Raw genomic sequence first — 27,260 nt, 5'->3', positions numbered from 1 at the left:
TGTGGCGATTACTTGTGACGAATTGGAAGAAGGTTTCCTGTCAGTATATATGGCCGAAGGGCTCTTTGTGATGAGACATGTTGAAATAATAGCCGTCTAGTTGATTACCCAGAGGTGGGCTGCTTTTGTGAGGATGAATTGGAGAGGAGCTGTCCCTGTGCTATTTAAGAAAGGCGGGAGGATGGTTGAAGTGGACTGGATCGTTGTCGAGGTAACCTCTTGATTATTCGTATCTGTTTGTAATTTCAATACGTGAAGTGCAGTGGCCTTGGTTTTAGAGAGGAAACCCTCAAGAGATAACTCTGTAGGAGCGACTGTGGGATGTCTGGCTGCCAGGAGTATCCTTGAACCGCTTAAGGAAACCTTACACTGTTGGGAGAGCGTGTCTGAAGCGAAGTTGACATGGCTGTGACAGGATACGCCCCCACAGGGTCGTTCTTTATGGAGGGACAATTAGGAAGGGAATTCCTAATTAACTTTACCTGTGTCGCAGGAGTTGAATTTGAACCTGGGTCTCTCCGACTCCTCTCCCCACAAGACTACATTACGTCTCATGAGATCAGACGTCTTTTTAAAGGAGATAGAGGTGAACGTGTGGCAGATGCCCAATCTTGGCCATGTCGACTGACAGACAACATGATGAGTGTTGAGAGTGATAAGAAAAAAAAAGTATGGCTTCCTTTCTGCTCCTCGGGTGCCTTGAGAACCCGACTTTTGAAGATGAAAAGGTTATTGGAAGAGGGGAAGAAAGGGGAAGACGGATGGAGGAGGAGAATTGTACAGCTTGGCTGTGCGACGAACGAGGGAGGACAAGGAAGGACGGAGGCTTCATAACGGTCAATCCTCGTGTGGCTGGTCCTCATACAGAAACGAAGAGAAGCAGCAGCCAGTCACGTGCTACAAGTCCACTGGCCTTAGTGGCCGAGAGACACACACACTCACACACCTCCTGAAAACAGTGGCCTGAAATAATATATTGCTTAGTCCCTATTTACCTTTCCCCAGTGGATATAAAGTGTAAAGAAACTATCCAAAGTGTTTAACAATAAACCTCATACATAGCTCAAGGTCATACCCCCAGAAATCACCAGTTAATCCCAAAGGATTACAGCGTCGTGGCCATTACCTGGCACAGGTCGAGACTTAACCCCCTCCTGTGTGTAGCCAGGCTGGACAGAAGCGACTGGTTTTTACTGCCCTGTGGATAGTGTGGTGGACTCTTTTATCTGAGAGGCAAGTCACCTGTACCCCGACGACACGCGCGGCCCTGGGGGTCGGCAGGAGCAAGAGGCCCCTGGCTATATCACTGGCTTCATCTCGAGCTGGATCTTAATGTTTTTATGGCATGGCTTTTAGCGTTCCTCCGGAGGGACGTCATACAGACGAATTTGGAGTTATGTGTGTGAGTGTGTGTGTATATATATATATATTTTTTTTTTTTTTTTTTCATACTATTCGCCATTTCCCGCGATAGCGAGGTAGCGTTAAGAACAGAGGACTGGGCCTTTGAGGGAATATCCTCACCTGGCCCTCTTCTCTGTTCCTTCTTTTGGAAAAAAAAAAAAAAAAAAAAAAAAAAAAAAAAAAACGAGAGGGGAGGATTTCCAGCCCCCCGCTCCCTTCCCTTTTAGTCGCCTTCTACGACACGCAGGGAATACGTGGGAAGTATTCTTTCTCCCCTATCCCCAGGGAATATATATATATATATATATATATATATATATATATATATATATATATATATATATAGAGAGAGAGAGAGAGAGAGAGAGAGAGAGAGAGAGAGAGAGAACACCTCAACTCTCGTGCCAGAAATAACAGCGTAGAAGGGTAATGAAACGGTCTGAAGAGGATACACCTTTCAGCCTGAGGGGGAAGAGGAGGAGAAAAAGGAAAGTGGCGGCAGACGCAAGCTAGTGGTTGTGGTGGTAGGAGAGGGAAGGCACAGAGGGTAGCATGCGTAGGCTGTGGTCATGGTTGTAAAAGAGGGGGGTAGTAATCACACGTGGGTTGTGGTCATGGTTGTAAGAGAGGAGGGGTAATCACACGTGGGTTGTGGTTATGGTTGTAGGAGAAGGGGTAGGTAGCACGTGTAGGTTGTGGTCATGGTTGTAGGAACGAGGGGGTCTAGCACGCGTAGGTTGTGGTTGTGGGAATAGGATGAGCACGGTCTGGGTGTGGTCGTGGTGGTAAGGGCGTAATTCGGCATCAGGATGAGCACGGTCTGGGTGTGGTCGTGGTGGTAAGGGCGTAATTCGGCATCAGGGCAGACGTCTGAACAATTACGGAATGGAATATTACCCTCGTGTTCTGTGGCTGAGGTGTCCTGGTGCTGTGATGCTCCTCTCCTGTGATGCGCTGCAGATGTGGTACTCTGGTGCTGTGGTGTTCCTGTCCTGTGATGCGCTGCAGATGTGGTACTCTGGTGCTGTGCTACTGCGGTGGTGTGGTGTTCTGGGGCTAATGTGTGTCGCGAGAATATCGTATCTCACTTGAATATTCGCCATATGCTTTAGAATCCATGTAGGAGAAGCTGTAGTCGTGATCTAAGCAATGTTCAATGGAACATGTATTGTATTTGGACAGAAGTAATGTATTGTTGTCATGAGAACACCTCGACTGTGGAATCTTTCAGCCTTTGTCTGTTGGCAGGGAAGGAGCCCGCCTTGTGGGTAGAATGACTTCGCCTGGCAAGAGCAAAAGATAATTTGGTTTAGTCTGACGAGGAGTAGCAAGACGACAAATGGTAGTTCGGTAGTTTGTTGGGGCTGTAAAAGAACCTATTGCACGGCAAAATCTGTTCTCATTGGTTGATATCCTGTTGGTAATGTGTGATTTGACCAATGAGAGATGAGCTGGGAGCAAGTGTGGCTTGAACAAACGCACAGCACCTATAGGGGATCCGATCCAACACGCCAGGTGGACTCTCTTCTCTTGGGTTACCTCGCTGTTGTGAGGAAGCCGGCGGAAGTTGGGCAGAGGTGATCTTGAAGTTGAATGTTGATCGTGTATTGAAGCAGCTTAGGACCTGTCACTCTCTATCAATCACCTTGATGGTCCAGGAGTGGATGGTGTACTCCACGAAGACCGCTCTGGGTAGCCTTGACTAAGGGGACGTCAGTGCTGAGGTAGGTGGGTGGGTAATCTAACTACGAATTCCCACGCCGTGAGGGATTTGGGTGACTGAAGGCTGGTTGTGTCTCGTATGCTTGCGTGGTCTGCATTCATTTGGTGATGTTTTAGTTGAAGTATAATAGTTTTTTTCTATGGTCCATGATAAATGCAATTTTGAATGGTATTTAGTGTTAATTTCTGTCCAGTTATACATTCGCTTGCCACTGCTATGTCTGATGTTGCATTATTATTGTTTAGTTATCATTTATTTCCTTTGAATATAGTTTGAATATGTTTGTTCACATTTTCAGTACCTCAAAAAATACAAATTTGCTCGGGTTTACGTGTGGAAATCCTATCCAATGGTGTTGGATAAGAGTTATTTTCGTCCCTGATTAGAGGTATGGTCTCTGCGTCCTTGAGTAGAGGTATGGTCTCTGCGTCCCTGAGTAGAGGTATGGTCTCTGCGTCCCTGAATAGAGGTATGGTCTTTGCGTCCTGAGTAGAGGTATGGTCTCTGCGTCCCTTAGTAGAAGTATGGTCTCTGCGTCCCTTAGTAGAAGTATGGTCTCTGCGTCCCTGAGTAGAGGTATGGTCTCTGCGTCCCTGAGTAGAGGTATGGTCTCTGCGTCCCTGAGTAGAGGTATGGTCTCTGCGTCCCTGAGTAGAGGTATGGTCTCTGCGTCCCTTAGTAGAAGTATGGTCTCTGCGTCCCTTAGTAGAAGTATGGTCTCTGCGTCCCTTAGTAGAAGTATGGTCTCTGCGTCCCTGAGTAGAAGTATGGTCTCTGCGTCCTTGAGTAGAGGTATGGTCTCTACTAACTGTATGAGAGTGAGACGGGCGTGGCGCAGACCCCGGCGTCCTCACGAACATTTGTCATAACCCGGGGGAGGAGGAGGAGAACTCCAGGACCACCCGCGCCGCTGGTCGCAACCTGCACGCCACCAGCGTTACCCTGGCGGCCCAGCACCAGCGTTACCCTGGCGGCCCAGCACCAGCGTTACCCTGGCGGCCCAGCACCAGCGTTACCCTGGCGGCCCAGCACCAGCGTTACCCTGGCGACCCAGCACCAGCGTTACCCTGGCCACAACACTAGCGTTACCCTGGCCACAGCACCAGCGTTACCCTGGCGGCCCAGCACCAGCGTTACCCTGGCGGCCCAGCATCAGCGTTACCCTGGCGGCCCAGCACCAGCGTTACCCTGGCGGCCCAGCACCAGCGTTACCCTGGCGGCCCAGCACTAGCGTTACCCTGGCCCATCACCAGCAGCACCTCGTCCTCCACCTCTGCAATGACCTACCACCTACTTTCCTGCCTACGTCTGTCCTCCCGACTCTTGTGTACCTCTCTTCCAGAGGTTCCTCTCATGCCCCACTTGCTCATTCGAGACTACAACGACAGCGGACGTTTAAGAGACGCTGCTGGTTCGTTTATAAAGCTGTGGTGTCAGAAATGACCACTTCTTGATTCTGTTAGCATTAACAAGGCACTTGTTCCACTGGTATGTATTAACGAGAACTGTTTTTAGGGTGGTGTAATCGCGGCATGGTAAGTTGGGCTACGTGAGTATATCTTCTTGATGAATCTAAACGCCATGTGTGTGTGTGTGTGTGTGTGTGTGTGTGTGTGTGTGTGTGTGTGTGTGTGTGTGTGTGTGTGTGTGTGTGTGTCCCTGAAACCTTTTGTATAATCTACGCAAATCTGAGGGTCAGTCAAGCCGTCAGAAGTAACGAGTCACAAATGTTCAGGAGCCCCAAGAACAGCTCCACTCTCATGTCTACGTCTAAGGTGGGATGTAGCGGCGCCTCTTTACACAAGGGCTGTACTGTGAGGGTCGTCTCTGAGGATGTGGGAGAGAATCCCCTTGGGCAAATTTCGAGGGACTGTAACCCAGTGGAACACCAACACTACAGAACCAAACCTGAACTAACTTCCACACAAAGTCAAGAAATCATTTCTAGTGAATATGATGTGTATATTTATATATATATTTTTTTCTATTCTCTATCCTATCGAGATGATCGTCCACTGGGATCGTCTCCAGGGATTTTGTTCTTGCGAGTTATGTAGCAGCTCGATTTCATCTCGTACCGTTACACCCTCATGAAGCCCCCTCTTCCTCTCCTCTGTCCCAGTATGTCCCCTCCCTCGTCCTCCTCACACGTTCACCACTCCCTCCCGGCAACCCTCGCCTCGCCTGCTTTCCGCTCCCATCTCCCTCACTCTCCTCCTCCTTACCTTCATCTCCTCCTCCTCCTCCTCCAACACTGACCTCTCATCCTCCCTCATTCCCTCTTTGATCCTCCCAAGCCCAGCCACCGCAAGAGCCGGGAACACGAGTGGCTACCTGGGTGGCTGCCGGAGCTACTAATTATCCCTGCAATGTTAAATTACCTGGACGTTGCCTGTCGTGGCGTACACAGGTGGGATGTGTACGGGTGAGGTGTACGCAGATAATACGTGTGTGTGTGTGTGTGTGTGTGTGTGTGTGTGTGTGTGTATTTGGAACATACATAAATGAGGTATGTACAAGAGAGGGATATCCCGCAAGGTAGGATGTATGGAGAGAAGACTGCAGGAAGATGTGAAAGAGAAAATGTAATTTAGTTCATGGTTGGTCTAAGCTTCGACGGGTCGCTTCACTGGTGAGATCCCATCGTAAGGGATCCAGTCGTCTAGCAGGGACTACCTCATACTGCCTGGGTAACCCACAGTGTTGACCAGGAACAAGCCCCGCCACCTAGTCCTTTACTTGTCGATGCTCAGCGAGTCAATATTGACCCAGGTGCCGCGGCGGCCAACCCTTCATGTGGTCTAGAGTAACAGGCACCAGTAATGGTCCCCCTTCCCTCGCCACACACGCCCCTCGGCCCATTAGTCTTCAGTGTTATTGTCAAGTGACAGAAAACGGGAAATTTTAGTTTATTTACTCAAATTTTTCGTGTTAGGCCCTACCCAAAGATCTCAAAATTCACTGATCAAAATGTGAAAAGAAAAATTGTGATTGATATAGAGTTTCTTTATGTGTGCTTTTGTGGGTAAAGACGGAGGTGCTGCCCTCTGTGTCAACAGAAGGGTGGGTGTGACATATGTAGTAGCAGGAGGAGCAGGTATGTGAGACCTGCTCCCATCGCTGATGGTTCTAATTAAGTTCAATGGAGAGGAGACGTCCCACACACAGCTCTCACAAAGACACTCTAAATGAAAGTTACTCACGAAGCACATACTATCAGTAAAGCGTAAACACTGCCTTTACCAATAAACAAATACATACAATGTGAGAGAAAAAAATAGATACACAGATGCATGATCGTCATTCATACACTTGCACAGTCCTTACACAGACATAACTAAGAAATATATTTCATGCACAGATACAAGCATACGGAATTGTGACACAGACCCTTAACAGATGAAGGGTCATTGGACACAGACGAACACTAAGTCGAAAGTGAAAGATCGTTTCGTGTCGGACCTGGAACTGCTCGATACTAGAGCTGAAGGGAGGAAACTGTGCATATCAAGATGGTTGGCGGAGAGGGAAGTAAGAGGAGGTGGAGTGGGTTCGAGGAGTGAGGACAGTGGCACTGGCGTGGGACTTACAGCCTCTTGTGTCTCTGGAAGATAGCTCTAGTGGAGAACGAACCTTGCCGTTGAGTTCTCGTGCATCCATCTTAAACCTGGCTCGGGAAAAGTCCTCACATAGCCACAGGTTCTCGTGGCCCCCGACAGTAACCTTCACGGCTGCCTCAGCCTCGCAACACACAGAACTTACATACTATTAGGTGGTTTAATGGCAGGAGAGGGCGGGCATGATTACCGGCGAGAGCTCCGAACCGGCGATTTTGAATGAGTCTTAGGAGCCAGTTGTTTCTTAATTGCTCTTGGCTGAAAGGCTCAAGGATGCGTAGCCAGCAAGGAGCCTCCGTAAAGGTCACTGAGGATATTCTGTCACTGAGGACATGAAGGGATGTAGAGAGGTGTATTTGGAGGCGGGGGGTGGTGGTGGGGCAGAGGGTCTATAGCGCAGGATGGTTAGGACAAACGAATATTAGTGAGGCTGTGCGGACGTTTAGGCAGGGTGGGCGTGGTGAGAGTGAAAGCCTCAATTATTTGCAGCCTTTGGCGGTGTGTGGTACGGTCTGAACAAGAGCACTCACTCAGCGCTCCACGAGACCTCGCCTGGTGTTCCACTGGGAGGTTAACTTCGCCTCCCGCTCCGTCTGCCTATCAGAGGGTAGTATTTTTATGCTACAGGAGCTCGGGTCGTGCCCCAGCCTTCCCTTGGTAGCGCATCACGCGAACCAGAGCCTGTCTCACCCTGCGCCCCAGGACGGTGAAGAGAACCAGTTTCAGTACAGGTGTCTCGCTGCGCCTCGTATGGTCGGCCTCTGACTTACATCTGATGTGGATATTGCATGGCGTACGCAGCAGCGCTGGGATGGGTTAAACCGTTGGGCTGAGTGACTGTGTAGGGGTGGACTACTGCAGTGTTAAGTGCTCGACAGTGCTAGTTGGGGGATAGCTGTTGGGGTGTAGGCAGTAAAGAGGTCGTTGAGATATGCCCCCAGTGCTAAGACCCACCATAGGGTCGTGGTCGTGGTTTGATGACCACTCAAGGTCGTGTTGTGGCGACGACCCTCGGTCGTATGACATGGTCGCTCACGGTCGTGCTGTCGTGGCGACGGTTGTCCGTGCTGTCGTGGCCTGTGTGGGGATTAGTGAGAGGGTGTTCTACGGCCACCATTCATTGTTTACCCGTGAGCCTGGCAGAGTGAGGGCGCAGCCTATATGTAGAGGCTTCAGGTGGACGTGGTCGGGTATGGATGCAACCAACATGAGGAGGCTAACTGTGTATGTGTCTGTGTGGAGGAGGAACAGTTGAACCAGTTTCTCTGTATGTAGGTGGTAACGTGGGATCTAGGCGATGTGCGGTAAAGGATGATACGGAATATGGATGGCACAGTCAGTCGGTGCCATAGGCAATGGGCGGTACATTTAGTGGGTGGCACAGGTGGTGGTAGATGGCGTAGAAGGCGAGTGGTAGAGATCATAGACGACACAGTTGTTGAGTGGCATGGGCGGAGGGCGGGAAAGAGCGATGTGAGTGAGAGGTACTCAATTATATCATTATAACTTTCCTCCCCGAGTAATTGTCCGACGCAGCGTAATTCAAACTAGGTACCTACGCCGCTGCAGACAATGGAAAAGGTGATCGCTAGGTTAGAACGGTACTAAGTATGTTTCTTACGGCGTGAGGGGGGGTTGGCCTCCAACCGACAGTACACATATTGCGTGGTCGAGGGACCAGATTATACCACGTTAAAGTTATAGCTAACTCTAGCCTCCCTTTGTGTCCTGTATGTACACACGTTGGTCATGATAACGAGGGAGTCGAACAAGTACAGTGCGTCTTCCACTCCAGTTCCGCTTGAAAGACTATCAGCTTGTGCCGGTAGCACGACGCCCCACGACGGACCTACTCCTTCAGGAGTATCCTTTCCTAGCCACGGGCGTCGTCGTCACAGGTTCGTGTCTTCGATGCTACCACTTAGCGCGACGCCGTGTCAGTCACCGTGATGACGGAGTCGTGCGCAGGATCATGACTTGGGGATCCCGATGATCCTCCCACCCTGACCAACCGACATACTGCGCCTTCTCTTTCTCCCTCCCTCCCTCTCCTCATGCTGTCTCCGGGTCATCCACAGCTCCTCAGTCTCTCCACACCTGCCCATCACCACACCTTCGTGTCATCGCACCTTTTACCACAGCTAAATGTCCTCACATCTCCCGTTTTTAATCCACTGATGTCGTCGGGAATTCAACATACCCGCTATCAGTGTCCACAGACGATGTAGTACACCATGAACAATGCTCCTACCTCGGCATGTATCTCTATCTCCCTCAGACCCTCAGAACGTAAGTGTACGAACCTGCATTATGATCACAAGGAATGTAGTCAGATCTACATATCCTTTGAACAAGTCAGAACTCTGTCAGTCAACCCTCCTCACCCGGGCTCCAGTCAATGCTACTTACCATTGACGTGTGTGTGTGAAGACGTCTCTGTGGGGGACCTGAGGCTAAGGTAAGCGACGGGCTGCCGGTGGAATAGTTAAGTCACGTTTTTACGACGATCCTCCCTACGTCAGGAGGCGCAGCTGTGGCCGGGTAAAGAGGATCGTGCAACAGATGGTTAGCCACTTAAAGGACGCCGTCCTGAACCACAGCAGATGGCACCGTCCTAGCCGGCCTCAGGTCATAATGGTAGTTAAACTTAACGATTGTTCGGTGTCGTCATCGCGGGGGCTTGCATAACAAGGAGTGAGCTGGGTTTTGTCTATGGTTTCTAACAGCACTGTGAGAGGGTTTAATGGTTGTTACAGTGGCTAACAACACCATAGGAGGCTTGGCTCCTAACAACACTGTGAGAGGGTTTAATGGTTGTTACAGTGCCTAACAACACCATAGGAGGCTTGTCAGGAAGCAGACAGATTGACAAGGGTTGTTCGGGGATGGTTACAATACGAGGGGTCCAAGGGCCACCATGCGTTTCAAAAAAAAAACTCCCATTAAAGCTAGTAGTTCCAAAAGGTGTTTACAAGCATTAAAGACTGCTGTAGGTTGGCATAGGAGGCTGTTAGAGTCAGGAAAGTTGCCCCAGATACAAAACACCCTACTGGGGATGGCCATGGGGACGAACGGCATGGGTGAGAATGCCTTTGGGATTCCATGGGATGTGAGCAGGAGCTGCCATATATGATGACGACTTTGTGAAGCTGCCTAGGGTTAGGTAAGGTTGTGAACAATACAGTTAAAGAGTTCTGGCTCTGGGCGTTCAAATGCTTCCAGAAGACTAGGAACTCTGTATCCGGGTGTTGCACTGGGTGTCGACGATACACACCCAGAAGCGTAAGAACGAAAAGGAGGAGTTAATTTGCTCCTGAGTGTCCCATTGTTCGTGGGTCTCACACTTGTTTGTTGTGAGTTGTTCCTGCCTGGAGGTCTCTCTCTCTCTCTCTCTCTCTCTCTCTCTCTCTCTCTCTCTCTCTCTCTCTCTCTCTCTCTCTCTCTCTCTCTCTCTCTCTCTCTCTCTCTCTAGTAAGAAACAGCAGTTGTCCCACTGAGGCATTCGTGAAATCAGTTTTGATGTCTTGTTCCTCCCCATATCCCATGTTTTGTGTATCAGTTTCTCCTCGTACATCGAACGCCAGAGCCAAGGTGACAGTAGTTGACTGTGAACCCACGGTAATGACTCTTACATAGAAAGATACAATATAGGTTCTTTTTTAACATATGACTAGCTACACCTCATCGCCTCATAGCATTTACTATCAAAGGAGAAAAATGACTGACCCAGACTATTAAATCTTTCAGAGACGTAGATGCATTCTTTCTTCTGTCTTTAATTGAAGTTTGTAACTTTTACGAATAGTCAGCGTAGTGTGTTGCTCTGGGATTACAAGATTTCCAACAGACAGACGAAGCTGTAGTGGCGTACACCTAACCATACCCATCCCTATTTGCCAGTCATGCACGAGTCTGTCTGAATATAACTGTACTTGTATTCTGTAAAGGTACTCATAGAGCTTTTAAAGCTAGCCTCGTAAACCAATCATTACAGATTACCTGAAATACAGTTACGTTCTGTACTGTAGCCTTCGTTACAGTAGACAGGTATTGCTTCCGATGTGGTTGCTTTCCATCACACGTAGTTTTCCACCTCTTCCTGAGCTTCTGTGTCAGTCTCCCCTCCCTCCCACACCTGTTCCCTCCACTCGCCTCACGTCCCGAGCGGTTGCTGATATATATCTCGCCATTTGTTCTTCCTTAGTGAAAAACGACCCCTTGGAGGTAACAACATGGTTTCCACGCTAACGTAACTTCCTGGGTGTTACCTGACGATGGTGACCTCTGACCCCGGGGGGTGAGGCAGCCGGGACTAGGGTTACCGGAAGTGTTAATTAGTGACCTGTCATGAATGGATGAATTCGGTCTTACGTGGCAAGGATTTCTTGACTCTTCTTTACTGAGATGATTATACCAATTACGTACATGATGAAGCAGATTTGAGAGTGGCATAGAAACAGGAGATAGATAATGATAATTCTCTTTCCGTTGCACAAACGTATTTATCACACAAGGAACAAAAACAAAGATTAAATTTATCAAATTGTCTCTGATTCTCTAAATTCCGCAGTGGAAGCTTTAGATAGAATGTTCAACGTAAAACTAACCAAAACCTCTCTTGAGTAAACAGTACACCAGAGGGAGTTCCAATCCTCTGTCAACCCGGCCTGTGATGGTTAACACGACTCAATCCCATGGTATCAGGAGGCTTTTGTTTCATGTGATGAATCGACGCCAGGTCTAAATTCTTTCGTGTCACCAGCAAAGGCGCGGGAGGGACCTGTAGAATGGCATCGTCTCCAGCGTCCTGTCGACAGAAGAATCTCTCTTTTAAGTTCGCGATTCTTCACGAAGTTCTTTAAAACGAGAGGAGTTGATATGTGAACTTCTGTCCCGAGTCAATACGTGCTTGGAGAAGACTTCTCTTTCGTGTATCCAAAACTGCATTTCAGATTGACTAAGTCACACACGTGGACAAATTCTACTATATATAGCACCTCAACTTTTCATGTGGACCATAATCCTAGGATATAGTCCGGGGTCACAGGCGGGTCACGGTTAGTTTGAGGCCATAGGTCACTCGCGTCAGGAAGGGGCCTGGGGTCAAGGAGACGGGAGAACCTAATTCCAACGTCTTCTCAACCTTAAACGAATGTTTACGTCCTGGGACGCCTCAACTCTCCTCCTTATGACACAGTGTGGAAAATACGGCTCTTGGAAATCACTCCCCTGTACTTGGTTCTTTTAATGACGTAGTTAATACGTCGATGGATCTTCGATCTCACGCTGTTACCAATTGCACAGACAGAGAGCTGGGTCAAGAGGATGAAACGAGGTCATTGCGGAGTACCAATCATTAATAAAACTAATCCCATGATCCTTTCGCGTCAACCTGGCGTGACCCCGGGGGATCTAAAACAGAAGCTCATCTCAGGTCACAGAAGGTCAATCTGGCTACTGTGTGGATATCGACCGGTCCCACTCAACCATTAAATGAGAAAGTGACGCGACTCCTGGTCAACAGGGCCATCGTGCCCTTGTGGATGGATGTAGTGTCAGGTATTATGTTATGAAGATTCACTTATTGATTCGATTCTTCCTTAATCTATCTTCCAAGACTCATTCCTTCCTCACCTAACCATTCTTCAGAACTCATCCTCTGCCCATCACTTATTCCACTCCCCTCCCCCTATAAATCATAAAGATCTATCAAAGTTCTTCCAAAAAAACAAAATATTCCTCACCTTGAATTTTCTTCCTTAAATTTTCTTCAGCAATCTTGCTCTAGTTATACGAGATACGAATCATCGTTGCACCAAGACGAGTCATATCTCCTCCTCCTCGTTCGTCTTCTCATCAGACGGCTGGCCAGTGAAGTACTCTATGTTGTTGAGTAGATGGTAATGCTTCCTGGCCTGCATGCATTAAGATGCCTGACCGTCTCCAGTCCAGCCTAATCTGTCTCTTCTCTGTCTGTTCCATCCTGGTCCTGTGGTCAGTGACGACGACTGAATCACTGATAAAGGCGTGGTCAAGGAGAATGGCTGATCTTTTCCAATACTGTCATTAGGGTGGATGAATTGTCACTTCCTAGGGTTTTATTTAGGGTGGATGACTGGGCACTTCCTGAGGTGTTTTTAGGTTGGATGACCAGTCACTTCTTAAGGTGTATTTAGGTTCGATGACTGGCAACTTTAGCCCTAAACTGCCGTTAAGGTGGATGACTGTCATTGTGTTCCATAGCTCTGTATTCAGGGCTGATGACTAGTCGTAGCCAGAGCTACAGTCCGGACGAGTAAATGATCACCGCTGACACCCGGGACAAGGGTTACCTGTGGACAAACACACCTGACGGCTGGGAAGGGTTTACACAGGCTAAGGTGTTTAGATAAGCAAGGATACGACCATATGTACGTGCTCTCAGTCCTACCTTTAAACATTGTACCGAAGGTCATGGGACTAGTACAGTTATCTCCTGGTTTTTGTAAGACACCAGGGCTTCACCTGCAGCTGTGTTGGGGGCTGGATCAGCTGAGACACCTGCGCCTCATTCATACCTACCTGCAAGGGGCTGGATCATCTGAGACACCTGCGACTCATTCATACCTACCTGCAAGGGGCTGGATCATCTGAGACACCTGCGCCTCATTCATACCTACCTGTAAGGGTCCACGGATCACGTAGGACACCTGTTCCTCATCCAGACTCACCTGCAGCGACAGATGAACCAACCCGGACACCACCTCTTCATCCATGGCTACTGTCAGAGGTCCTTGGATCTCCTTCAGATATCTGTACCTCACCCACACCATATAGAGAGCGTCTGGATCTTAGCTACACCCATGAGGAGTTGACGCATACCAAGATCACCTGTAAGTTTATTTAAGGCTCGTCAGACCCGCAGCAAGTACGTGATTCAGGGGAACGTGGTCACATACCTAAAGTAAGACTAAAATTGCTAACACATTTACTGAGACTTGTCTCTCTTAGGTTTTACAATTCCGATTCAAATGTTCTGATGAGTGGAGACGAAGAAAATGGATTTGTGGGAGTTGCTATCTGTTTCGGAATGTAAATGAGCTGTGGCTAGATTCCTTACCTGTTTCCTCAGTAAAGCTGGACGCTGATAAGGCTTAATAAGGCTGTAGTAAGGATGTCTCTACTTGAAAACGGAACACAAGTAAGGACTTCGTACTTGGTAACGGTACTATAGAACTAAGGACGTCTTGCATGGCAGCGGAGCAGGTCTAAGGATTTCTCACTGGGTAACGGAACTTCGATAAAGATGTCTTACACGACAGTGCGACAGATCGTAAGATGTTTTACATCGTAGTGGGACGGAGCTGTAGACATGCTACATGTTAAGTGATAGAAAGAGGAGGAAAGTTTTTAAATCATCCATTTACCTGAGACGAAAACATTTTTCCATGGTACTGCATCTTAGAAGGCACCTTTTACACCTTCGAAAATCATACATCAGACAGAGAACCAACTACAGCAACAGACACGGAAGTAATCTGCAGCCTAGGTTATAAACCCATCTGATCTTTTCGGTATATACCAATTAAAGTGGCGGAAGACGGCCCTTCAGATCTCAAAATCAGGACATCAAAGGATGACCACAGCCTGCAGGAACACCGTGCACCGTCCCTCCTCCCTCAGAGGCCTTCCTGACCCACTCCTTCATCACTCTCTTCTTCCCTCTCCTTCCCCTCCCATCCCACAACCCCTCTTCCTCTTTTTCCCTTCGGAGGATCAAAGCCAGCCCGCGCAGCCGCACCTCACGGCCTATCATGACCACTGTAATAGGAAGCGGATGGGTATAATGGTAAAAGAATGGCCTGGGTAGGCCAGTAATGCCCGTGACGCCGTGGACTAAGGGAGGCACATCCGTCACGCTGCACGCACTGGGAATCGATGTTTGTAAACCTTTGTTTTGTGGTAAGGGAACTGGTGTCTTTAGGGGGATCCGGACGGGGGGAGGAGGAGGAGGAGGAGGAGGAAGAGAGGCTGGACCAGGGAATTATGAAGCTGTGTGGGTGCCGGGGATCGGTGTCTGAAAGATCCACAGGCACAGGTTGATTGATTGGTGGGTTATACGTAGACCTTTCGTGGAGAAGTTCATGATGAAGGGAAAATAAAGAATTGTGAATATTAAGCAAAAATAAACCAACGTGTTTTGCCGATGTAAGGGAGGACTTTATGACAGAAAAAATATAAAATCATTAATGCAAAATCAGTGATCAAACGAGTAACAAGGTGGTCAGGCACAGAGAGGAGTTCTTTATTATTATTAGTGTACTTTCAAGATTCACATTGTGCTATCAGTGGCTGTCCCCAGCCATGGCTCCTCTGGTTAAGCACAGACAACGTTCATCGCCATCATCAACCAAGTAAATAACCAAATGTCTTTTCTTTTCATAGTTAACGAGCTTTGTGAATACTCAGCGAATACAGATATGATAAAGTGGGTCATAGAAACGTCTTGTTAAATCTTTATATGAAGTTAATTGGGTCGTTATTCCTGATAGTGTCAATTAAGAGAGTATCCTTATGGGTTTTTCTTGTCACATTAAACTCCCCCAGCTACTTACAGTCGTCGTAAGTTAACTCTGATGCTCAGTAGTAACTTTTATTGATGAAAGGAACGCTCATAATCCACCCCCTTCAAGTCTACGTTCAAATGTTGTTGATAGCAAGTTCATCTTTTCATACGTCCGTTTTAATCAAAGCTTAAGAGACAGCAGGTGGAGGTTACAAGCAACGCATCTCTTCGAAGTTACTCGCGAGTATCTAAGAACAGACACCATCTCAAAGAGGTCCTCATCACCGACAAAAAGTGTCCTGAGCGTGAGAACTCACAAGAGACAGAAGACACATTGTGAGGATGGGATCATTGTCTCCTCTCACATTCCAGCGTGAGAGAATTTAAAGAGCGAGTGAGGGGAAGAACCTGAGGGAGGTGTGGGTACCCAAAAGAGGCGCTCATGTTTGGTGGTCGGGGTGGCAGCAGTGGGGTGAGGGCGAGCTCCTCACGCCCGCTCCTGGTCAATATTGCCTCAGCCCCCTGCATCACAGGCTGTGTTGGTCGTTCTCTCGGGAACATAGCAAGGAAGACACGCACCCGTTTATATATATATATATATATATATATATATATATATATATATATATATATATATATATATATATATATATATATATACGCACATATATATACACATATAAACACACACACACACACACACACACACACGTATGTGTTTCTATACATTAAATGTGTGTTAGGGTGTAGTTTACGCCGGTTATTTCAAGAACATCAGAGAACATCGTCCATACGTAATTAAGTATCTTTCTAAGTACATATATGTATGTAGGCAATATGTGCTCACGTGTCGAACCTCTATAACCTTTGGCCTTGCCTGAAGCATCTCACGTCCGTTGTTGCATCCCTCACCACACACCTCCAACGGAGGAGCTCCCCTGATACCGACGGAGGAGGAGGAGGCCAGGCGGCGTAGCCTCATCTCCAGCGGGGTCGCCAGAAGCGTCACTTCGGGTGAAGAGTGGACGAGGAGGAGGAGGAGGAGTATGATCGCCCATGCGCAGAGCTATTATAGATTTAGGATTACGGTGGGATGATGAATCACAAGGACCCGGACTAAGCTGGTCTTTAAGTCCAGCTTACCTGGCTCTACCTGGCTCCTTCCCTGGGCAGTACCGTCAGCCAGAGAGGAGGGGAGGTGGTCAACACGGCGACGATCCGGAGCAATAATCAGGAACTCAGCGAGACGAACCGGGTTCTTTATTCTCCCTCCTCCCTCCCTCCTACCTCTCCCGCGCACCCTTCTCCTCTCCACTTGCTCTCACCTACTACCCCCCACACCCCTCCCTTTCCCCCCAGCAGCGTTTAGCCTCTCACCCCACCTTACCAATCCCTCCCCCGTCTCTCCTCATCCCCCTACCCCTCAGTCCCCTCCCCGCTACCCACCAGTGGACCACCCATCTTGATACAGGACAACCCACCTTCCTCCCTCTATCCTCAGCAAAGACCCGAGAGGACCACATCCCTCTTATCTTGTGGAACGAACTGAGGACGTTATGTTCGATCTACGAGAAGATCTCTTAGTGCCCATAGCGCTGTCCTACTTTCTCCTGTAGATGCTGTGCGTTCCTGTAGACCTTCAGGTTGCTCTACTGCCTTTGCAAACAAAGGCTTATCAGTGGGAGTCATTCAGTGTTTCACAGCAGGTCATCGGATGGTTAAAAGGATCCAGGAATATAGCTCAGGTTCCTATAATACTTTATATTCCTTAATGTCAACCTGTTTGTTATGGGTCTCAGCCTTAATGAAGGCTCCTATCACGGCTAGTTTTTTTTTTTTCTGTTAACAGAAAGTTTTGCACTCGGCGTCGTTCGATGGTTTGTCTTCATTGCGACTTGTTGCCCACTGCAGCAGACACTCGAAGTTACACTGCTGCTCCAGGCGACCTGCCGCTCTTGTTGCTAGGAGAGAAGCAGTACTGTTGGTTCATATGACCCGCTGTTGTGGCTAAGTCGGGTTTTCCCACATTAGCGTTGCCGCTACGGAGGAACGACGAGGAAGGGGTTTCGCTAGAGGGTGGGTGAGGGTGGGGACCTCCTCTCACACTGGAACATTTGATATCCAGGTCGGAATCTCAAGGCCAGTGAGGTAATGTCCGCGTCGGTCCCCGCGGTGAGACATGCGGGTGCCTGTGGGAGGAGGGATGGGCACCTGCGGGTGTTGTGCGGACGGAAAACACTCAGTGGTATGTGTGTCCAACTTGCGGCCGACCGATGGACTCCGAGAACCTCCCTCTTCCCCGATGGAAGGTTCCCCTTGAACATCAAGTTTTAGGAATATCTGAACTTACCAGTTGACGTCTTACTTCTAGATTGTATTAAGATTAGATTTTTTTGGCTCAGAAAGTATTATTTTCACCTCAAAATGGAGGACTTAAGGTGTCCGTCAGATGCCATTAGATTCGAAGATGGAGCCACCCCAATTATCGTCGAGCATTCGACAAGCTACAGTATAGCTTTCCTTTTGGAGCGCATGCGTTCCATGTATGCCTCTGGGCTCTGTCTACTGATACAGATCCGCGTTCCTACCTACACATCTGTCTTCCTCGATCTGGTAGAGATGGTGGAAAGACGGGAGAAGGGAGATGAGGGTTATGATTGCCTGCGATGGAAGAAGTAAAGGTTATCGTGATGGCTGAGGTTGTGATGGTCGCAGTTGTTGTGACTGAGGACGTAGCGATGGAAAAGAATAAAAAAGAAATAGAGTCGCTCCCCAATTCAGCTTCGATCTCAAGAGTAGCCAGTTGTTGATGACGTAATGATGTCTCAAAAACGTTAGAAATAAACAACTTTAAGAAACGTCGCCGTGTAGCTATATAAGGAAAATAGCCCGTATACTCTCGCCATATACGGGAGGAAGCCTTGTTAATGAATGGCTTCGGGCATAAGGTACCTGTATTTGTAAGGAATAAACACTGGATGCAAATGATGTAGACAGAGTAATGTAGCGTGGAACTTATGTTAGTTTTAGTGTCGCTTGGAGAGGAGCCGCGTTGAGATATGCGTCGACCCAACTGGAGGCGGCGCTGAAGGCGTGGTGAGGGGGTGGTTTCCGTTGGCTGTTCTTGCGTGGATGAGCACTAACGGTGTACTTTGCATGGGTGATGATTGTGCGCCCCTGGTCATCAGTGTTCATGTTTCCATCATATTTTCAGTGTTGGCTACGTGGATGCACACACACACACACGCACACCTGGCTTAGGACTTGGATATGTGTGAGTGTGTGTAGAGACACATAAGAATAAAGACGGGGCAACGCGGGTGTACAACTCTCTCTCTCCACAAGACATAAGCAGCAATTGCAAACAGTGATCACACACGCCTTATACACGCTACTTGCATTCACTCTCGACACGGATCTCGTCAAAACTTGAGTTCACAGAGCCTTAAAACTTGACCTGTTTAGCCCGCGTGTGTTCAGGGCACCAGTTAGGGAGGACTCGCCATTGAACATCTCAGCAGGAAGTTGACCCTAATCCTTAAATCCCTGGTGGCCTCGGGGTCTACACCACTGGCGCATTAGACCGTCCTGAAGCAGCGTCGGAAAATGAGGATTTAGCCTTTGGGGGAATTCGTCGTGGCAGAAGTTCCTGGCGGGTGTGACATGCTCACGGCCGTTGGCGAAAGGTTTTTTCCCACGGTCGTGTCAGAGTTCCCACGTTCGTCTAATTACCATATAGCGTTCGAGCTGTGTCTTGAAGATCCGTAAACACACCGCCTTAGAAGGGGTTAAGTCTTGAAAAGGGTTTTAGGTATTCTCACCTTCCCCAAGTCGTAAATTGACTGGCTAAGGTTAAGGGCCACTCAGACGTTTCGTGATACAGGATTCTAAGATTTTCGACCCTGTCTCCTGTGAAACACCGCGGGGTATTATGGCACCAAAGTGTGTTCTTGCCCGCAAGAAATAATGGAATAGGATGTTCTAGTCGTGAATGCATATCAGCTTACGTATATGTGTTCTTGCATGTCTGCTGCGCATAGGAGCCCTTTGGACAATATCTCTGAAGTTCTAATGTCCTGCTTCCTCTCCAGGGTTGGGCGAGCAGAGTTTCCAATTTCCACCCCGGCCGCTGACAACCTTCACATCTTCAAGTTCGGAAGACTGAGCAGCGGGACTCGGGCCACTGGCGTTGTGGGTCAGCAACATCCAGGTAAGTGATGTTACCAAAATGGTTATACCGTATCTTGAACGACTGTGTTGCCTCGCGCAAGCCAGCAGGTAAACACTGGAGGGGAGAAAAAAGAAAGTTGAAAAATGGGGAAAATCGAGGAGGTTGTTGAGACAGATCTGCTGAAGACAGATAAGAATATATGTATAGAATAAGAGAGAAGATAAACATGTAATTTGTAGCTTTATAGAATAATTGACGGTAAAGAGTACGTGTAACTGACACCTGTTTAGATAACAGTGGAGCTGCGTCCTAAGACATGGGTCACTAACGCGATAGGTGACAGCTAAGGTAATTTCTCCTCAGTAGCGCTTCACTGGATGACCCTACATAAAGAGCTTACCGCCTCTCGTGCGCAAGATGGAACACTTAGATTCTGAGGACAACCATAGTGAAGATACGTCCCTTATATCCCAGTATTTCAATGGCAGTTGTATTAGTCGTGAAAAAAATAAGTCCCTTTTTTTCCTCTACCTATTTCATTAGTCCTACTCACCCCCATTCGTCTCCCCAGAGCAGCAATCCCCCCCCTCCCGAGCCAAACCGGTCCCGTATCCCTTGGGCCAGCGCCCCTTCATCTCCCCTTTCAGTTGGCGAGTAGAGGGTGACGCATGGCAAGCGGCTACCTCCACCTGTGTCTCCGTTGAGGGTGTGAGGCAAGCTTCGCCCGGCAAGTGGGAGGGTGGGTCTGGTCGACCAGATCGCTGGGGTGTGGTCGATCTTCAGCCGCTGTAGAAAAATATCATATGGGTAATGGTTGTGTTGACAGTAGTGATGATTGACGTGGATATGATGTCTAATCTGATGTTGTAGTGGTAGTAGGGAGAGAATTGGAAGGAAACGAAGAAATAACAGGATGTGAAGACGAGGGGAAAAGGAAGAAAAGAGAGATATAATTTTCAGTTCTGTTCATAAGTCTGTTCAACGTCTAGACATTAAAACGGACGCTAGACTTAACCAACAAACAGCTTGTGTTTTCTCCGCTCCTCTCTGAGCGATACTCTCGTCCTTCCTTCTCTTTCTCTCTCCCTTTCTCTCTCCTTCTTCCATTCTCCACCCACGTCCCATCTCCTCATGGGTTCTTATAAACCCCTCCACTCCCATCCTTATGCATCCATACCTTAATACTGCCTCATGTGCAGTTTCCTTACGTCCACAAACGATCTTCACCCTCACAACGAAGCCTTGCCGCCCCCTCCCACGCACCTGTTTCCCCACTTCACGCACCCTTGTCCCATTTCCTCCAGGCGTCCATTACCAACCCCCTTCCCGCGTCCACTCCTACTTCCTGAGTGGTGTTCATCCCCTTCTCAACCACACAATATTCCCACTCCACCTGTTTATATCCCCCAGCTCACGACCCTCTCACCTGTGGCCCGTTATTAGTAGCTTCCCAGGGGTTCTGTACTCTACCTTCAGGAAGCATTGGGTTTGGGGAAGCCACTAACGCTGGCTCCGATGCCCCCAGCACCTAAACAGATTCAGAGAGAGAGGAGCTGTGTTGGTGGAGAGCTGGGTTACCAAGAGATTAAGCGAGAGAACTCGAGGTCCTCAGGGCTGGTGTGTTCGTCTCCCGCTCGACACTAATGCTCTCATAGAGACATGCAGTATTTCTGCTGGTGTTTATGTTGGTGTTTGTTGTATTGTCTTGATATCTGTTGAGACAGGAATTTTGAAGACTCTTTTTGAGACAGAGAGAAAGTAAGGGGGGATGAGAATAAGGAAAGAGAATGAGCAAGAGAAGGAAGGATATATGGGGAAGAAGAGGTGAGGAATAAGGGAAAATGTGGAGGGAAGAAGGAGAGGGAAGGTAGGATTGCAATAGGAAACGTAGCAGGTAAGGGATAAGGGAGAGACAAGGGAGTGACTCTGGCCAGGGGATAGACCAGGTGAGGGAGAACGGAGAGACAAGGGAGTGGTCCAGGGAAACTCGTCGGGGCCAGGCCAGGTAAGGGGGAAGGGAAAGACAAGGGAGAGGTACAAGGAAACTCTGGTCAGGCCAGGGAAGAGATAATGACATAGTTCCGGTCGCGCCTGCCCAGACGTACCCGTCACTGCTACCCCTGGTAACTGCCATACCACAGTACCTCCCACACCACAGTACCTCCCACATCACAGTACCTCCCACACCATAGTACCCCCACACCACAGTACCTCCCATACCACAGTACCTCCCACACCTCAGTACCTCCCACATTACAGTACCCCCCACACCACAGTACCTCCCACACCACAGTACCTCCCACACCACAGTACCCCCCACACCACAGTACCTCCCACACCACAGTACCTCCCTCACCACAGTACCTCCCATACCACAGTACCTCCCATTCCAGAATCCCCCCATACCACATTGCATCCCATACCACAGCCTCTCCTACAATACAGCTCCTCCCGTACCACATTATCTCTCGTACAAGAGCACCTTCCCTACCCCATGCCACAGTATCACAATATCCCGTTTATGACAATACCAATAGTACCATAACCTTCATAGCACCATAGCACCCTCCGCACCGCTGTGTTCCATTGAAACGGTACAAATTGTACCATAAATCTTCAATATCACGTTGTTCACAGTATCACGGTCCTCATATCTTCATTAGCTCGTGCTGTTTTCTGTCTCCCAGGTGACGAGACAAGACAGTTCCACTTCCTACACCACCTGACATGTGTAGAGTTGACGAGACAAGATAGTCCCACTTCCTACATGTGTAGAGTCAGGAACCTCCTGATGTGGCGTTTCACGGTCGTATGACCAGATGTTGTGTCACACGTCTGAAGCAAAGGTGCGTCAGTGGTGAATGACATTACTTTAGTAAATGATTTGGTTTGAGGTATACCTGGTCACCATCTGACCACTGTGCTCCCCACCTGGGCAGAGGGGAGGCCTGACCAGCGTCCAAGATGTGTGTATGTGTGTGTGTGTGTGGTGCGTCTCTGTGAGGCCAGCGCAAAACAAAGTCATCATCTGATCCATTAAGGCGAAAACGGCTTTTGCCAAACGACCGAGCATACCAGAGGATGGTTGATGATCAGCCTGCCAGCATAATGTATATATCCCTCTCCCCCACACCCCCAGACCACCGACCATTAGAGGAACAAAGCCACTGCAGAACCACTAGATTGAGTTAGGGGGGAGAGGTGGAGTTTCTAAGTCTGGGAGGGAGGATGGATGGGGAGGGAAGAGAGGTCTATCCATCCCATCTGTAAGTAATAGAGATTGAGGAAGGAGGTTATCTGAAAGGAATTTTTTTATATATACTTCTTTCGAAAGGTAAGCTGCTCATGTGTTCAACTGTGTTGTCCTTTCTTATGTATTTTTTTTCCAGATAGGTAAGACAGGGGATAAAAGGGGAGATTGAGGTTAGGGGTTCAAAGGGAGATGACTGCGTAGGGTGGAGTGCAGAGGGGTAGGAGTAAGGGTGTGGGTAAAGAGGCTTAGGGATGTGGTTTGGGTAAGGTAAACGGTAGAGAAAGTTGAGGAAAGGTAGGTAAGGGACTTCAGAGACTGAGCACAGTAAAGGCAAATAACAGAAGACCTCATAATCTATAGAAATATTATCTGCAGTAGAATCCTCCTTTCATAATGTTATCAATCCTATGTGAATGAACACAAGATAGTAAAGTAGAGGACTCCGTCTCACCCTCCGCTCCCTCTGACACATCGGGCGACAAGAAAATAGCAGAGAACACAACAAAGCCCAGAGGGAATATCTTACGTGGACATTCCATGAGAAAGGATGAATGAAAATCACTTTATTTAATGATTCCCCGGATTCTTAGGGATGAGAACTTTGGAAAGTATTTTGTAAAGAAAAAAAATGAGTTGAAATACGTACACATTATAATTCTTTACCAGGATTATCACGGTCTGCAAACCATTTCTTCACTGATGTTCAGTATCGGTATAGAAACGAGCTTATTTGCTCTGGTGTCCTAGGAATAGTGGAAGAAACAGGACAGCAAAGCAGAAAGCACCCCTCCACCCACCTCTTCCTCCGGCTCAACTGTCGGCAGAAAAAAAGGAATGAAAATAGATTCCCGTTAGTATGGAGGGAAGATACTGTCGCTAAAATTTTGTAGGAAAGTGTGGACTGAAAAAAAAATTGAAGGTTCTCTACCAGTTTGACAACATCTGCTCAGTGGATTCTGAAAAAAAAAATAGAAGGATGAGATAAGTGGCAAACTTTGTCCACTATTGATGAAAGATATCATTGAAGCTTAGCCATGATTTGAAAGCATTTATAGTCTGATTTGAAGACTTTTATAGTCTTTGCATATGGAACATTTGTGAGGTGTTTCATTCCAGTGCTCAGCCACTCGACATGTTTGAATGACTTTTACCCACGTTGCCATTTGCACCTCCTTTTACTCCCGTTATTTCTGGTGACTGAATCGACATCTAGTGCGAAGAGACTTTCGTATATGTTGTCGAAGATGTCTAGTAATTTCAAAGGTTAGGAGAGAAGTGGGGAGTACAGAAGATGGGATGAGGGTGGGGTGTTCAGAGGGTGGAGTGCTCAGAGGGAGGGCCATGTTGGTAGGTACAGTGGGTAAGGTAAGTGGGGAGTGCAGGAGGGAGGGAGTGAGGGCGTCAGACCACATTACTTACTGCCGTCCCTCCTCCTCCTCCTCCTCTTCCCTGGGGTCACCCACTGTCCTAATAAAAGTCGACCCTCAGGTCCTGTCCCGTCGACCAGCCTCCCATCGCGGACTACCTGCTCCACCCGAATGCAAAAATCGGCGAAAAACGAAAAAAAAAATAGAGTCTTAATTTTGTCCTGGTAGTATCTGCGTGGGAACATGCCTTTTGATCTTGATCCCTGAACAGGTTTCAGGTCTGGCCCCGACTTGACCAGGGTCTCAACACACGCCCCTCCAGGGCTTTCACTTCATTCTTGCTAAGGTTCGTGTACATGACAAACCTGCCAGGCAATATTTTGAAATTTCCTTCTTCTTTTTTTTCCACAACATGGGTGAGAGACATGTCTGGGCTGCTCGTGGCGAAGGAAGGGCTCTTATGTACTGCCCTTCCAAGGAGAGGGTTCTGGAGAGGGAGAGAGGAAGGGTGGTGTGTGTGTGTGTGTGTGTGTGTGTGTGTGTGTGTGTGTGTGTGTGCCTTACGATGTACACATTCATGCACGAACACTCATGCTTGTGTGTGTTTGTGTATGGGTGTGTATATGATATATGTTTGAGTGTGTTTTATTCTCCCCATGCGTCTGTCTGTGTTTATCTTTATATTTGTTTTTATGTTGTGTTTGTGTATGTCTGTTTGAGTGTGCATACATATTTTTGTGGGTATTGCTCATGAGCGAGATGGTCTTTCCTAACTTACGTATTTCACTCCTCGTTCTCTTCAGCTATCTATGTGCAGGTGTCTTTTATGCATGCGACCGCGTGCGTATGCATACAATTATGCTTACCTTCATGCATACGTAACTCCAGGTATAAACACCCATGCCTGTATGCATTACTATGTATGTTGGTCTGTATTTGCCTGCGTGCTTGCTCGTGTATGCGTTAGCGTGTGTGTTTACATGCGTTATTTGCTCCCCCCTCCCACGGCTGTATGTATGCTAATAAGGTTGACATTGGCGGAGGCCACGGTCGAGGGAGGGTCATAAATGGGCTTTCGTTCCGCTTTTCCTTGTTTCCTCGTGTGTCCTGCGCCTCCCTCGCCTCCCAACCGGCCTTGTCTTCCCTCACTTTCGGTTTCTTGCTATCGCGGTGACGACCCTCCTAGATAGCTGTCTTGTGGTACCTTTCGTAGTGGCCGGAGATCCTCTGTTGCGACAGACTCGCCTCTTGCGGTGTCTCAGATCCCCATCATGGCTGCAGACTGCCATAAACTCTTGCTTAAAAAGCCTTCATCATCGCCGCAAACTTTCTCATGGTAGACTTCATGGCTTCAGTCTCCACTGGCCGTAGATTTCCTGCCTCCAGATGTGCGTCATGGCCATAGTCTGTCCTCCTGACTGCAAATTACGCCCAAAAACCTTCCTTAGATTCGATGAATTTCTTGAGGATCAAAAAGCTTCGTTGATGATTGCTCGCATTGTAGTTCCAAAAAGAAAAAATAAAGCTCTTTCAGAGAGGAAATAGATGGTACATTCTCTCTTATTTACTCATCTGTATATCTATATCCATCTATCTATTCACCTCTATCTGTTATATCTATCTGTTTATTCACTTCTGTTTTTTTTATTCTATCGATCCGTTCCTCGACCTGTACATAGGAAGTATTCGTATCTATTTTCTCTCACATTAACAGCCTCTTAAACCTCCCTTCCCTCGAGTCTTCCTGCTGTTCCCAGCTTAAACTAGCAGGGCGGAGTTTAACAGGATTACCTGCTGAATGGTGAGAGTGAATTGGACGCCCTCCATCCCAATTGTCCCTAAATACGGATCCCAAGGGGCATCTCTCACTACGGGATAGACGACTTACTACTTCCTCTGTCTACCTGGATGCTCTATCTATCTTCGACTCTATGCTGGGTACGTGTGATTATCTACTTTATGACTACACATGTTGTAAGTACCTTCTTGTCTCTGTGTCCTTGCTCACCTGCGAGGGGGATGCAGCAGAGAGCCCAGGAGGCCAAAAATTGTCCCCGACCCCCAATTACGGTCAACGAGGAACCGTTGACCCCTTCTTCCACCACCACCACCACCACCCGATACAAATTGGTAGTAACTGCATCGCTAACTACCACGCTCGTATAACCGTCGGCTGAATCGTTGGGTGATTACTGGGAGGAAATAGTTCATTGGAAGGCTTACACGGGATGAGACCCCTTGGTGATCGTGGGGTTCGAACCGGAGTCGTGATGGTGCCTGAAGGTATTTGAAGACAGTGCCATTGCAGCTTTGATTCGTCTTCTTGGTCTCAAGTGAGAAGACATGTTCTTGAGCCAGTGTGTACCGGTATATAACTAACGGGGTACCAGGCTGACCCTCTGCCACAACCTCCTTTAATATATATATATATATATATATATATATATATATATATAAACCTTACCTTATCTTCCCTTCCTGCCACAGGTTTCCAGCAGCGCTCAAAAAGCCAGCCACGTCCACCGGGCTTTTTATCATCGAAAGAGAAGGGGATTTTGATGTCAGTTATCGAACAAAATAATTCGATGTATCAACATGTCATTCGTATCTTTTGAAACTTGTCGCTTCTGTATTAAAGATAACTCGATCTTCTCTGGCTCTTCGAAGCATTTTATATACATTAACTTCGGTGATTTGTATGTAAATCGTTTCTTAAGGTGGCCTACGGTGCATAATGATGTGAATCTGTCGAACGCTAAAGTGGGCCACATAGAGAGCATTATCAAGGTCAAGAATGATACCAAAACAGATTGTACCGGTGCGGAGGAAGGACCAGAGTGTGAGGAGGTGACATTGTACAAGGGGGTACCACAGAGTGAGGAGGTACTAGAGTGTACCGAGGTGCCGCTGTGTGAGGAGGTACCACAGAGTGATGAATCACCAGGAGTAAAATGGGTACCTGTACGTGAGGGGGTGCCAGTGTATGAGTGTAAATAGGTACCATTGCATGAGGAGATGCTACTGAGTGAAGAGGTACCAGTTCATGAGGAGGTTTTAGTTTCTGTGAGGAGATGTATCAGTGTATGAGGAGGTATTAGGTTATGAGGAGATCTCAGTGTCGTCACGGCGTTTGGGGTAAACTATATGATTCCTTCCTCATACTCCTCGTTATGACGGTTG

At 48.0% G+C, this 27,260-nt stretch overlaps 1 protein-coding gene across 1 annotated transcript in view; it reads left to right on the top strand.

Annotated features, from left to right (window-relative positions):
* The window catches only part of LOC139757817 (uncharacterized), a 274,147-nt gene that overhangs the window by 142,277 nt on the left and 104,610 nt on the right, over positions 1–27,260 (top strand). Inside the window, exon 3 of the mRNA XM_071678687.1 lies at positions 19,381–19,499. The gene's annotated coding sequence lies outside the window, so the exon portion shown is untranslated. The remainder of the gene's footprint in view (positions 1–19,380; positions 19,500–27,260) is intronic.

This window comes from Panulirus ornatus, chromosome 28 (genome assembly GCF_036320965.1).
Source record: "Panulirus ornatus isolate Po-2019 chromosome 28, ASM3632096v1, whole genome shotgun sequence".
Lineage (NCBI taxonomy): Eukaryota > Metazoa > Arthropoda > Malacostraca > Decapoda > Palinuridae > Panulirus > Panulirus ornatus.
Note: the sequence above shows the minus strand (reverse complement) of the source record. Positions and strands in the feature narration are given on the sequence as shown.